Source organism: Anser brachyrhynchus, assembly GCF_964034855.1.
Source record: "Anser brachyrhynchus genome assembly, chromosome: W".
Lineage (NCBI taxonomy): Eukaryota > Metazoa > Chordata > Aves > Anseriformes > Anatidae > Anser > Anser brachyrhynchus.
This window is the reverse complement of record NC_137704.1, coordinates 24,435,783-24,451,073: the sequence shown is the minus strand read 5'-3', so window position 1 is coordinate 24,451,073 and position 15,291 is coordinate 24,435,783. Positions and strand designations below refer to the sequence as shown.

At 49.6% G+C, this 15,291-nt stretch overlaps 1 protein-coding gene and 1 long non-coding RNA gene across 2 annotated transcripts in view; both read left to right on the top strand.

Annotated features, from left to right (window-relative positions):
* LOC308184893 overlaps window positions 1-15,291 on the top strand; it is a 470,974-nt gene that overhangs the window by 171,703 nt on the left and 283,980 nt on the right. The window lies entirely within an intron of this gene.
* LOC308184797 (uncharacterized protein) overlaps window positions 1-15,291 on the top strand; it is a 383,809-nt gene that overhangs the window by 354,387 nt on the left and 14,131 nt on the right. The window lies entirely within an intron of this gene.

Genomic DNA, 15,291 nt, shown 5'->3' with positions numbered 1-15,291 from the left:
CCCGCAACGGCAAGCGCCACGTACTTACAATGGTGGAAGCAACCACCGGATGGCTGGAAACATATCCTGTGCCCCATGCCACCGCCCGGAACACTATCCTGGGCCTTGAAAAGCAAGTCTTATGGCGACATGGCACCCCAGAGAGAATTGAGTCAGACAACGGGACTCATTTCCGAAACAACCTTATAGACACTTGGGCCAAAGAACATGGTATTGAGTGGGTGTATCACATCCCCTATCATGCACCAGCCTCTGGAAAAGTTGAACGATACAATGGACTGTTGAAGACTACACTGAAAGCAATGGGTGCTGGGACATTCAAAAATTGGGATACACATTTGGCAAAGGCCACCTGGTTAGTCAATACCAGGGGATCTGCCAACCGAGCTGGACCTGCCCAATCAATCCTGTTACGCACTGTAGAATGGGATAAAGTTCCTGTAGTGCACGTAAGAAACATGCTGGGTAAAACAGTCTGGGCTACTCCTGCCTCAGGAAAAGGCAAACCCATTCGTGGAATTGCTTTTGCTCAGGGACCTGGATGCACTTGGTGGGTAATGCAAAAGAATGGGGAGGTCCCGTGTGTACCTCAAGGGGATTTGATACTGGGTGAGAATAGCCCATGAGTTGAATTGAAGTATGTTAATTATTATATGATAATGTATGTCCTCACTACCATGATTGCTATATATCATAGATGAAAATGGTGATTAATTAGAATGTATTGGACAGAGTGTAACCTGAGCATGACATAAATGGTATGGAATAAGGGGTGGATATCTGTCCTGGTTCCAGTTAGGACAGAGTTAAGTAGCTCATAGTAGCTGGTAGGGTGCTATGTTTTGGATTAGGATGAGAAGAGCGCTGATAACATGCTGATGTTTTAATTGTTGCAGAGCAGTGTTTACACCAGGCCAAGGACTTTTCGGCTTCTTGCTCTGTCCTGCCAGCGAGCAGGCTGGGGGTGCAGCAGGAGCTGGGAGGGGACAGACCCAGGACAGCTGACCCAAACTGGCCAAAGGAGTATTCCATACCATCTGACGTCATGCTAAACAATATATAGGGGTGGCTGGCCAGGGTGGGGGGGCCGGCTGCTCGGGAATAGGCTGGGCATCGGTCAGCGGGTGGTGAGCAATTGCATTGTGCATCACTTGTTTTCTTACACATTATTATTGTTAATACTATTACCATTATCACTATTATTATTATTATTGTTATTATTATTTTCCTGTCTTAATAAACTGTCTTTATCTCAACTCGCAGGCTTCACTTTCCCGTTTCTCTCCCCCATCCCAGAGAGGGAGGGGGGAGGGTGAGCGAACGGCTGTGTGGTGTTTAGCTGCCAGCCGGGTTAAACCACAACAGGGTGACGGAGCACTGGAACAGGCTGCCCAGGGAGGTTGTGGAGTCTCCCTCTCTGGAGATATTCAAGGCCCGTCTGGATGCCTACCTGGGCAACCTGAGCTCTGGAGTATCCGAGCACCATGCTGGAGCAGAAAGGGAGACAGGGTTTGATTTGCCAGTGTATAGGTAAAAACAAGATGGATATATGCATTTTCTTCCCATGTAGCAGTATACTGCTTGGTCATCAGAGCCACAGAAGAATGCACAATCAAACCGGATATGCACTACTAACTGAAGCACTCTCTCCAGGTGGGACAGGACTGATCACACCACTTTTAGCAGAACAACTGGAAGGGATCAGCTCCTACCTTGCCAGATACAATCTCCCCAGATGGTGGGCTCAGCTCGCTCTGGCTGGGAGTCAGGCACAGCAGCAACTGCATGAGAGCAGCAGGAGGAACACAGCATGTAGAGCCAGCGATAATCCAAAGCAAACCCAGCTTGTCCCCGTGCTGTCTTGGGGATCAGTGAGCCTGGCTGGGGGGGGTCTCCGCCGGCAGTCCCCCCTGTTGTTGCAGGATGGTGGGACATGATGACAAGGCGCTTCTTCCAGACGGGAGACGGCTCAGGGATTCCTCCAGCTGCCGATCACCTGCCTCTCCTCAGGGACAGCGGTGCCAGGGTTCTCGTCTTGCTCCCTCAGCATGTGGGCAGGAGAGACTAGTGAGGGCTGTGGGCTGCTAGCAGTGCAAGAGCCAGATTGCTAATGAAAACCCCAGTGTAAATACAGATGCACTCTGGAGAGGACTATGGCAGAAATGTGGCTCATGTTACAGAGAGCTATTTAGAGCAAGCTCAGAAAGAAGCCAGTGTGATGGGACTGTGCCGCCGACTCCACCGCCTGCCCTCTCCCGCAGTGGGGTGGGAGGGCAGCTACCGGCCGTGGGGACACCCAGCTCCATGCTCCCTTGCAGCTCCTACAACTCCAGGCACAGCAACTGAGAGCAGGAATGCAGACCTATGCGGTTTTCCACCCTGTGCCCAACATGAGATACTCCAGCCCCACACCTCCTCTGATGCATGCTACTCCAGGAGCCCATCACGGCTGGGAAGAAAAGCATTGCTCCATCCATGTGTGTGTGAGACCAGCTCATGGGGCAGCAGTCCACCCTCACTGTCCATCTCCCCATGCACAGGGGCTCCCCGGTCACTGGGATTTACCATCTTTCTCCAGTTCACTGCCTCTGGTACCGCCTGCTAAGATTCTTCTTTTCCCTTCCATTTCAGGGTAATTTATCAACTGGATTGAAACTTGGACCAGATAAGGAAGATGGGAAGGATAGGGATTAGCTCAGCAAAGAAGTAACGTGTCAAAGGGTTTGGGGGCTTTTCTTTTTTGTCCCCACAGCTGGAACCAGCAGTAGAGGGGTTCAGCAGGTTTCAACTACCACCCACTAAACTAGCACTGAAAGACCTCAGCAAGAGGCTGAGAAGGAACTGTTTCAGGGTGCATACCTAAACGGGCACAGCCTATTTTCAGTACAGCTGGTGCCAGACAGGCATACAGCTCACATCAGTGACCTCTGGGTGGCACCAGTGACAAAGAACAGGGAGTCCATAGAGTTTGGTAGCAACTGATGTGTATACTGTAGAGGCTGGGGAGATCTCTGAAAAAATACCATCTAGCCTCAAAAGAAAAAGGTTGAAAACAGCTGACTTAGGTCAATCACATTGGTGAATACTGTTAACCTAGCTTCAAGGAGAGCACAAGGACCCCACTGTAACAGGTCTATGCCTTGGTGATGCCTACAAGCATGGCCCATCTAGCCAGGCATTAAGCCAGCCCAAAATGCTCCCTATTGATGAGAACAGCCTGGCTGCATTACCTGTTGTCCCCTGTTCCCAGAAAACTGGGGAAGGACAGTTGGGGTTAAAACTCCTTGTTCTGCACCTCCTGATATCCCTTCCCCAGGCTACAGTGAGTAAGGTGCTTTGTGCTTTTCCCTTCCATGGTGCAGAGTCTCCACCACTGCACAGCCCAGCTATGCTTGGGTTGGGATACTCTCCCAGCTCTGGGATGCTCTTGCTCAAAAATAAAGGGAAAACTCCCCAATGTAGCAACAGTAAATCTGGTGCCAGGTGCCAGTCCCCAGGTCTGTCTGAAACAAAATGCAGCCAGGACTGGTTCTCCAAGGACCTGTTCATCAATAGGGGCTCCACAGAGAGGCTGCCTCTCCAAACATGATGAGCCTTCATGATTTATTCCTGCATAGTGACAGACTGGTTCACTGCTATGCAAGACAACACTGAAGCCATATCTTCAACCAAGAGGCTTCTGCAGCCAAATTGGTCTCAGCCAGGGAATGGCTAACCACTGGATAGTTCCAAACAGTTTTAAAACCATTCACAACAACCCAGGCTCAAATAAGGCATCTGAAAGTGTTTAGATCAAGGCTGCAATAAGGTTTACAGCATCGGCAGCAACTGCAGTCCTGCTGAGGTACAAGTGAGAGGCCTGCAGCATCCACAGCCTGCCACAAGCACTGACCTCGTCTGGGGAACACTGGCTGCAAGTTCTCCCCTTTGCCTTCTGACCACACCCAGAGAGATGGAAGAAAGTGATACCCACGGAAGATGTGGTTTAGGAATCTGTACAGCCTGGACTCGTCTTGCTTTAGAAGCTGCTCCTCCCTACAAGCACTGTTCCACCTTGGTCTGACCTGCTGCCCACGGTCACTGGAGGAATCCAGACACTACCGGAGAGGACAGGCATGGTCAGCATTGCTTCATGGGAGTTTACTTTCCCAGCTCTAGCTGCGTAAAACCTCAAGCAGACCACTACCCTGTCCCGTGCCTCAGTTTCCCCACCTGTGAAATAAGCATCATAACACCAAGTCTCTGCAGCTGTTGTGAAGTTAAGTTCATTATGGGACGCTTGCAGTCTGGAAATAGTTATAAGCATTCTGCAAAGCTCATTTTCCACTCATAAAGCAGACTCCTTGTGGCTTTCCCAGGCATACATGCCACTGCTCTCAGCTTCCTTCGTCCTCACCAAGGACTGTATGCAGCAAAGACAGCGATCCCCATCGGCCCCAAAAGCAGGAGCTTGGGTGCCTCTCCCAGCTGTGTCCAGACCATCTGCCAGGCAGGAATGCAGTGCATCAGCTGAGGACTGGAGGAGAGCTGTCAAGGCAGTGGAAGGGCTGGGGCTGCACCATGCTGGAATTCCAGCAATGCGCAAACACCTGTCCTCCTGCACCAGGAATGACTCCTCCCTGTCCCAGACCAGGCTGAATCACTGGAAATACCAAAACAATGATGAAGTCATGTTCCCCGAGCAAGGAACTGGAGCCAGATATAGATGCATGGAGAAGCATGCTAAAAAGGGACTCGATGTACAGGCTGGAAGCTCTGGCAGACAGGCACCCCAGGCATTTGTCTCATTTAAAAAAAGCTTGAGGCTGCCAAGAGGCTTTTTTTTTTTTTTCTCTCTCTCTCTGCAGGGAGCAGGGATCTGGGCAACACTACAGGGGCTTTAAACTCTTTATCTGGCCCACTGAAAGAGGCACAAACTTTAGAGTGCATAGATTTGCATTCAGCTCTTTACAAGAATAAGGCAGAATTAAAATTATGACTCAGTTCCACATCCAGCATTCCCCAAATCTCCGTCTTGCTGTGATGCCAGACTCAGGCTTCAGCAGTTAAGAATCCACCTGCAACAAGCTGAATGACAGACAAAAATCGCATGACCATTATTGTCTGGTTGCTTTTGCTACAGCCTCAGCCAGCTTCCACAGAAACAAAACATTGGTTTGGTAAGTTTTCAGTGGGGTGAGTAGCAAATAACGGCAGCTCCTGCTATTGGTCCTAGAAGTAGCATCTCAGGCATTCTGCCATCAGCAAATAGACTTTTCAAGGCAGTGCATTTCCAGCCCTTCACAGTTCTCAGTGGAGGGAGACTGGAGATATTTATTACTGAGATTGTGGAGGAAATTACAACACAGAACTTGGAAAAGATGGAGGAATACACAAGCCTGCTCTTTGCCCTTTCTGTATGGCTAGACATTTGGATGGATAACACAAACACCCAGCACTATATGAAGAAGAGGCTCGAAGAATTCAGATTTTGTTCCATCAGGACATAAATCATATCCTAACCAGAAGCCCAGGGGAGCAGAGATAGGAGCAGACAGCCAACACCTCGCTCCTCTCCTGGCTGGGCAGCAATGGCTGGCTGAGCTGGTGTGCTCTCTGCAACAACCACAGCTGTGCCTGGCACACTGCTGTGCCTGCACCAGTCTCTTCCACCTGCAAGTGCTTTCAGATTTGCTAAAAAAAAAAAAAAAAAAAAAAAAAAAAAAAAAAAAGATGTTTGTTAGAAAATTTGCAGTGTGAGGTCTGTCCTCCAGGAGGAGGAAGGGAGGGAAGGAACCAAGGCTGAGACGCAGCAGTCACAAGTGCAATGATGGAGTATTATACCTCCCTGCTTGGACGTAACTTATTGTGGCATCCTCTGGGAGAAGCATTGCTCCGGGGACATCAGCTCAGCTTGGATGAGACACAAGCATTACCAAATCCATCCCAGCCTCTTCCATGGCAAAAGTGCTGCTATGCTGCAGGGGAAACTGAGACCTACGCGGCCCCCCCAGGCAAAGGCTGCGGGTGTTGCTGCCACCACCCCATCCAGCCAAAGGCACCAGGACTCCCACCACCCCAGACAGAATTTGCTCCTTTACCTCTGCCTTCCCTCCAGAGCAGTGACAGAGGAAAAGAGTGACAAGAAAGAGCACAGACAGGCGTTGCCCTTCCTCTGATAAACCGGAGCGGGGCAGACTGGCTGGCTCGCTTTCCCAGCCTGACAGAGGGAGACAGCAGAGGACTGCAGCAGGTGCCATATCACCGATGTGAGAAACTAAGTTGTGTTTTTGCAGTAGAGAACTAATTTTCTGTATTCCAAGGTAGTTGTATAGTCATAACAAGGAGAAATGCTAAGTAGATAAGTGGACAGTAGAAGGCCTCACTGTTCCAAAATAAGGTGGAAGCTTGAGAAAAACAGGATGAGCAGTGTGAGAACAGTAAAACAAAGATCACAAGTTCTCAAAACATAAGAAAGGAGAAAGTAAAGGGTGGAAAAAAAGAAAAATTGTACATATATGGTATAGAGGAGCGTCAAGTAGCTTGTGAACCTGTAGTACTCAGCCAATGAGGAAACAGGGGAGGTGATCAGGTGTCAGATAATAGGGAATAAAAGGTTATGATTAGTTTACTAAAATGTGTTCCTAATTGACAGGACACCCACCATTGCAATTGCGAATAAAATAGCTTCACAGAAGAGCCTGTCTGAAGAAAATTATTTGAGATTTTTCTCACAATTTGGGGGCTCGTCCGGGGTCTTGTCGCCTGCCGAAGATTTCTTGCCACCACAGACAGGAAGGTGCACCCCACTGATTTCAGCGGTCCCGTCGGGGGTGGTGGGTTGTCTCGGTATGGCTGGCAAAGGACTGAGACTGTTAATCTGAAGACAGGCTCTGCGAAGCTCTGGGGAGAAGGGAGGCCAGCACTGACATACACAGACACAGCCCAGAGATAGTTCAGCCTGGATCGGGAACAGACACGGGGATTACTGCTGAAAACCCAGACCGGGAAGCCGTGCACGGACCGAGGTAAGGGAAACTTTACCGTATCTTGCCTCGGGCTGGGTTCGGGGAGACTCTTGTGTGGAGTGTGAATGAGACGCACTTTCAGTGCGAAGCGAGTGTGGAGTCCCGATCCCCGAGGTGCTGTAGTCCCGCGAGGGGACGAAAGAGGTCCCCTTGGCTGGAGAGGGACGAAGAGAAAGAGAGACGAGCGAAAGAGAGTCTCGGGGGTTTGGGCCCTTAGGTGTACGGTACCCCGAGCACGGTGAAGTGAGGTGCTCGGCAGTACACCCCACCTCTGTCCTAATCCTAGGTGAAGGCGTGTGGTACCCTGTGGGTGATCAAGTCCACAGCAGCATGTCCGGAAGAGATGGGGATTAAGGGTTCCAAGAGTCAGCAGGGTGGGGGTGGAGACCCCGGGATTGTGCCTAAAGATAGCCCTTTGGAGAGAATGATAAGGATTTGGAAAAACAACCCAAGAACTAGGGGAAAAGATTAAAAAATATATATAATTAGAAAATGGTTTGATATTGCGTAATTGTCTGGCCTAAAAAGCTAATAAAAGGAACTTCAGTATTTTGGCCAAAATACAGGTCTGATCAAAATTCAGGCTTGAAATTTATATGTAAAACAATAAGGTTCCATTTTCGGAGGAGGAATCAAGTTATGCTCCCTGTAATCCTAATATTGCACCGGAGGCAGCGGCAGCTGCTCCAGGAGGGGAGACAGGGACTGCAATTGATGCTGTCCCTGGAGAAGTCACGCCGGGGAGTGCGGAGCGGCAGGAGCGGAGGCTGGGGCCTCAGGGCCGTGCAGGGCCGAAGTGAGGCCGGTGCCACTCCCCCCTTACCAGCAGAGAGGTTAGGAGTTTTAAGAAGGAAATGAAGTCTTTAATTGAGGGCCTAGCAGAGCAGTCAAATCCGTTTCTAAGGCCTAATTTGTATTCCGGGGGGGGAAATGTCAATCTTGAGTATGTTATTCCCTGGAGAAGAATGTTTAGGAGGGGAATGATTCAGCAGGCAGCTATGCAAGAATGGGAAAGAACTAACACCCTCCCCCCCCTCCAGACCGAGAGTAATTCCGATAGAGCAAAAATATCTGCTTATCTAGCTGTGATAATAACAACCCACAACATAGAAATCATATGAGAGACTCGGGGTCAGAATGAGAAAGTACTCGTGGATGAATCCTGAGGACCCGGTAGCCCAAGGGCTCTTTAAAGTTCATTTTGTGATTAAAGCCTGGCCAGATATGCAGAAAAAGCTCCAGAAGGTGGGGGGATGGAGTGAACAGTGTGGGTAGTATGAAGGTGCACGCCAGGAGGGGAGATGAGAAGGAAAAGCAGAGAGCAAAACAAATGGTATTCACAGTGTACTGGGTAGTGAGGCAGAGGGGGAGATAGAGGGCTCAGGATGGAAAGGAGAGGAAGAGAGACAAAGGAATGGCAGGCAAGGAAAACTACCTGTGTTGCAGCCTAAATCCTAGCAGGGACAGGCTTTGAGAAGATGTTTTAAGTGTGGCCAGACCAGCCACTTCAAATAGGAGTATCCGGAGTGGAAGAAGGAGGAGAGATTGCTGTTATAATCGGGGCTTCTCAGAAAGCTAGTTCCCTGATAAATGAAAAAGTGTACCTCAAGGGTTCCTCAAGTGTACCTCAATAGGGATCACTCTACAATTATCGTTACGGGCAAAACAGGCTTAGCATAGGAAGATTAATAAAATTTATTACGTATTGCTGATGGGCTGGAGCAGTGAGAAACAAAGAAACAAGCTGGGGGCACCTTCCCCCATCCACTCTCTTCCACCTCTTCCCTGCCCTGAGTGGCATGGGGGGGGCCGGGAGTGGGGGCTGCAGTCAGTCCGTGGTGCTTCGTTTCCACTGCTCCTTCATGGTCACTCTCCCCCCTGCTCTGTTGTGGGGTGCCTGACTTGCGGAAAACAGACTCCACAATCAGTAAGATTGTAAAGTAGGTATGTTTATTCAGCGCTGGGCGGCACGGGGGGTAGTCCCGCCAAAGTCGTGCGCACCTGACGCGGCAACTTGCCTTGGTTATATGCAGTAAAGAGTTACATATGCATGAAGTTTCACAATACGCCTATACATACTCATAACCTGTCCCCGCTTCGTATTAAAATTAGTTCCAAGGAGTCATTTCCATAAACTCCTCCCATCTGCGCTTGCGCAGTGTATTCTGGTGGTGGTCGTCGGGGGTCGTGGGGATGAAGATTGATGACTCTTCCTCATCACCGCTAGTTGACCTCTTGTCTCTGCGCAGACTCAGTTGCTTCTTGGATCTTGTCCATCCACAGGAGCAGTTTCTACCAGTTTCTTAAGATAGGCTCACACTCTTATTAAGAGACTGACCTTGGTAAAGGGGCCCAAGGCTTCTTGCTTTAATTAATTTGCACAAGCACCATAGTTAGTCCTAGTTTCATGCCGTCAGCACTCTATCTCTACTTGATAAGATTCCCCTAACTCTCTCTCTCATGCCGACCTTCCTGGGCTGGTCCTGTGTGGGTTTCTCCACGGGCAGCGAAAAACGGGCTCTTTGGGAGCTGCTCTGGTGTGGGGTCCCTCTCATGGGGTGCCGACCTTCCTGGGCTGTTCCTGAATGGTCTGCAGTGTGGAGATCTGCTCTGCTGTGGTACACTATGGGCTGTGGGGGTCTGCCTTCCCCACCAGGGGCCTCTCTGTGGGCTGCAGGGGGGCTTCGGCTCCGGCACCTGGAGCACCTCTGCACTGCATTCCCCCTCCTCTGCACTGACCTTGGTGTCTGCAGGGAGGTTTCTCACTCCTCACTCTCCCAGCTGCTGTTGTGCAGCAGTTTTTTTCCTTTTCTTGGATGTGCTCTCATAGAGATTTAAACTGCATTGCTCATGGCTTGGCTCTGGGCAGCGGTGGGCCGCTTTGGAGCTGGCTGAAACTGGCCCTTATTTATCTAACATGGGGCAGCTGCTGGATTCTTCTCACAGGGGCTACCACTGCAGCCCCCTCCACTACCAGAACCTTGCCATGTGAACCCAATACACTGAGGCAGCTAGGTCATTACTGGTCTGTAAAGTATCAGGGCTTAAATTAACTAATGAAACCCTAAAAAGTGATGGGGGTAGAAGGGACTGGGATAACAGTGCCACTTTTTGGGGACACCAAGCTGAGACTAGGGATAGAATGATCACTGGGCAATTATTTTATGCACCCGAGGCAGGGACTAACTTGTTGGGAAAGGATTTGATAATGAAATTGGGCATTCAAATAGTAAATTGTTAGGCTGGAATAACAGTGTTATTAATGGAGTGCTCTCAGGCCCTGAGAGCAAAGATATATTTGCCTTTGAGTGGAAAGACCCTGAAATGGGGGTGGAAGCAACAATACAGATGGACAATTTTACCTCAGGGGTTCACAGGGCCACCAATTTATTTGGGCAAGTTCTAGAACAAATTTTGGAGCAATTCCAACCTCCAGAGGAGGTGTTACTGTTACAATATGTGGATGATCCTTTATTGTCAGGACAGGAGAAAACAGCTGTGAAGGAAGCCACTAACAAGCTATTCGGCTTTCTGGGAAAACAGGGCATGAAAGTATTGGAAAATAAATTAAAATTCGTAGAAAGAGGAGTCAAGTATTTAGGGCATCTGGTGTCTGAGGGGGAATGAAGACTAAATCCAGAGAGGATTCAGGGAATTTTTGAGCTACCCCTACCCAAAACCAAAAAGAACTAAAATATTTTAAGAGAAAGAGGTTTTTAAGGAATTAGGAGTCACGAAGCCCAAAGGAAAAAACAGATACTCCCCGAGGGGAGAGAAATGCTGAATAAAGTGCTAATGAGGCAAATATTAACTGTTTTACATCAAGAGGGTCATTGGGGAATTCAAGCATCGTGTGACGCTGTGCTATGGAAATATGTATGTGTAGGAATATATATATACTCTGGCTGAACAAGCATGCAGGAGTTGTGTAGTATGTCAAAAGGTAAATAGGAAAATTATCTGCAGTCAGCCCAAAGGAGGGCGAGAACCAGGAATTCAACACTTCCAAAATGTACAGGTAGATTTTACAGAGCTCTTTAGAGTAGGTAGATTTAAATACTTGTTAGTCTTGGTCGATCATTTGTCAGGGTGGGTGGAAGCTTTCCCTTCAGTATCTGCTACTGCGAACATAGTAACTAAAGTAATTCTAGAACAAATAACTCCCAGGTATGGAATTGTTGAAAATATTGACTCTGATCAAGGAAATCACTTTATGTCAGAAATATTGCAAGGGCTAATGTGGACTCTAGGAATTAAGTGGAAATTTCACACTCCTTGGCATCCTTCCTCTTCTGGAAGGGTGGAGAGGATCAGACAGTAAGGAAGCAATTGACTAAGTTCTGGAAACTCGGCTTTTGTTGGATTTGCACCCAGATGCCTAGAAAGATTGAAAAGGCCTTGTCCCTGATTGCTATTTCCAGCAGCAACTGTGTCTGGATTCTCTAGATTTCTAAAAATGACAGATCATACTCAGTCCTGGGAAGGAATAGATTTTGAAGTTGAGCTCCCTACACACAATCCTGGCTACGCCCGCCATTGTAATCACGAATTAAATAGCTTCACAGAAGATCCTGTCTGAAGAAAATTGTCTGAGATGTTTCTCACACCGAGAGGGTATTTCTAATCTCTGCTTGGGCAGATGTCTCCCTCCATCATCTCCGTGCACACCATACAGCTTGGCTTCTCTGTCCCCCTTTCTCATTAGGATGTGGCTCAAGGCAGCTGGACACTCAGCCCTACTACTGTCCCCTCGGAGCCTGTGCTGCTCCATCTCAGCGGGATACCCCGCCGTGGCATGATGCAGGGAGCTGTGGAGCTTCGCATGGGACAGCTCTGATGCTAACTTTCATGCTCTGCTCCAACCCTCCCAGCCCCTCACCCGATCACAGACACCTGCTAGATACACCACTGGCTTTGCCAGACAGAGTCTCAAAGCCATGTGTGTGGTAGCACAACCATGCCAGCAGTAGGATGGCTGCACTCCGCATCCCAGCACTGAGGGGGGATTAGCAGCACACCAAATCCGTGCTCACATGCTGCCATCTGAACCATGTTTTGCCCTGGCACTTGTGGGGGATCTGGGTGCAGTTTGAACCAGCCACTGTGACACCAGCCAACAAGAAGTTCTTGCAAAGGACACCAATGAGTTGCCCACGAGATACCGCTACCATAGTGCTTACACAGTTTCTTAAGCAGAAAATTCTGAAATCTCAAAGCAATTGTTTTAACAGACAGGTTGACAGCATCCTAAGGCAGTGTCCTCCAACAACAGTCTTTACAGCTTGGCCCAGGCAAAGATACTGGTGTCAGCAGAGCATTTGTAAGGGTTATCCGTGGTGAGAGATGGTTCAGACAGGTCCTGAGGAGGACACACGCTGCCCTCCCCAGCTCCACTGAGGACTCAGTAGGAAATGCAGAGTCCAGCACAAGGCATAAGGGCTATGAAGATGATCAGTACATACCAATCCCAGGCACATCAAATGCGAGATGTGGAAACCAATATTCCCAGTCCAGACAAGCACACACAAGAATGGGAAGATGGGGAGAAACTGTGGGCTTCAGATGAGCAGCAGCTATCACAAGCAAAATCCCAACCAGGCTTCATGTTCCAGAATCAGAGGAACAGCGACGTATACTCAAGAAACACCCTTGTATGTATCCTTTGGTGAAGAACTGGGAATTAAGTGTTCAGCAGAAGGCAGGTTGCGTGAGTCCAAGAAGAACTGGGGGAAGCAGCCTCCCTGAACATCTGGGAGGGACAGAGCAAGCAGAAAAACTCCTCCCAGCCAAGTTTCCCCTGAAGTGTTCCAAGTCGAGCTGGCAAACCCACAGGATCTGATGCCTGGCCCAGCTTCAGCAGAGCTAACCACAGGAAACAACATCAGGCAGCTACATCTACATACAATAACTTCATTTCATTGATTCCACAGAGATACCTTTGCCACAGCAGCTTGATGGAGTGGGGAAAGGGTGAAGGAAACACTTCATCTATCCCTCATCCCTGCAAAATTTTGACTGCGATCCCAGCAGAGAGATAGAAAGGAGGTTTTAGCAAACCATAAGCACTATGAGCGGACTGGGTTATTACATTTTGCAGCTCACTTGAAAAAAGAGCAGACATACTGCTCCCTGCACACCGCCCAGCCACCTGCTCTGCCAACCCACTTGATCTGCAGCACAACCAAGCCACTGTAGAGGAAAAAAACAAGAAGCCAGGCACCCTGAACAGCCAAAAGTGTCAGACAGCATCTGCTGCCCCAGCAAAAACTGAACCAGAAGCAGAACTGCAGGTGTTGGAAACCACAAACCAGGCTCACACCTTTTGAATATTAATTGTTCCCTTAACCACGGCCTGCAGGTTGTTGAGGACTCAATAGCCAGCAGGTAAGGAAGCCTCTAGGTGTTGCCAAGCCAGAAGGATGCAAAACCATTGCTCAGTGAAAGGCCACCAGACAGGAACCTGGCCTAGCAGCCTCTCTGAAGCACATAACTGGGAGACTTTCAGACTCCGTTTCTTAAACATGAGACTACAAATTAGTTTTTTTTAATACAGACCTGTATTCTGCATGGAATGAATGGCCTGACGGGGGGTAGCACTCTGCTCAAGCTGACACAAAAGACTTCAGTTTAAAATTCAGGGCAGCTACTGACTCCCTGAGTCACCTTGGTCTGCACACTCCTGGTCCCAGTGCCTGCTGAACAAGACGGTGCTGATCCTCCCCACCTTTCAGGAGAGACGTAAGGCTCAAAGATCCCAGGATCTCTGTCATAAATCCCAAAGCTAAGGGAGGCAAACGGGGATTTGTGCAAAAAGTCAGGCTTCTTTTATTAAGTGCCTAATACGGATGTGAAAGCAGGATGCAGCCAGCAGCAATACCATTGGCCTTCCCTCAGGGCATAGCACTCGGATCAGACAGACATCTTTGGTGCCGTGCATGAGGTGGCCACCGGTGACAGCTCTTCCAGGTCTGCCCCAGCTTGGCATGCAAGTCAGGGACCACCCGCTCTCACAGCGCAAATCTGCAGCTCCGCAACACTGCCTTCCTGGGGGCACAGATAGCTGCCCCCGAAGCCAAAACTTACAGAGGTCCTACCACAAGGCAGCGGTAGGAAGGTTTGTTTTCCTAATTCAGAGGAAGCCTGGCCCTGCTCCGATTTCCTGCAACATCTTGTGGTGCTGGGAGGGCGTGGAAGAGGCCAGGTCCATTTATAGCCCCGGAGTCTGGCAGAGGGCTCAGCCCTGTGCAGAAAGGCTCAGCGCAGCCAGCTCCATCCAGCATGAGCAGCTGGGCAGGGGGGATGAGAAACACTTCCCTTCAAGCTGGGAGCCACGGGAGAGAGGATGCTCTTTCACAATGCCAGCCAGAGAAAAAAACATCCTCTACTTCTGTGCGAATTATAAAAAGTAGGACAGCAGCAGGCTAGCTTTGGAAAAAACAAACTGCAGCTGAGCTGTCGCTACAGTCAGCGGCACTCTTGGATCAAGCCTGGTCAAAACGACTCCGTACCCTTCTTCTGAGCCCTGTACCACAGCCACTTCAGGAACCCAGTCCAGAGCACCGAAACAGGGATAGAGGCGGATCCTGGGCAGGGGGCTGAGGCTGGGAACTTGCCTTTGCTAGGAGGAATGACAGCTCCCTCACTCCAGCATGTTCACAGTGGCTGAAACATCAGCAGATGCAGATAAAGCCCTTACACACACAAATCAGCGCATGGATCAACACACACAAATCCATGGGCCCCGAAGGGATGCATCCACGTGTGCTGAGGAAACTGGCAGAGGTGATTGCCGAACCGCTCTCTATCATCTTATATATCTATATCTATCTATCTATATATATATCTATATATATCTATCTCTATCATCTATCATTGCAGACGACACCAAGCTAAGTGCGTGTGTCGATCTGCTCGAGGGCAGGAAGGCTCTGCAGGAGGATCTGGATAGGCTGGAGCGATGGGCTGAGGTCAACTGCATGAAGTTCAACAAGGCCAAGTGCCGGGTCCTGCACCTGGGCTGCAACAACCCCAAGCAGAGCTACAGGCTGGGAGATGAGTGGCTGGAAAGCTGCCTGGCCGAGAAGGACCTGGGAGTATTGGTGGATAGTCGGCTGAATATGAGCCAGCAGTGTGCTCAGGTGGCCAAGAAGGCCAACGGCATCCTGGCCTGTATAAGAAGCAGTGTGGCCAGCAGGTCGAGGGAAGTGATTGTGCCCCTGTACTCGGCTCTGGTGAGGCCGCACCTCGAGTACTGTGTTCAGTTTTGGGCCCCTCGCTACAGGAA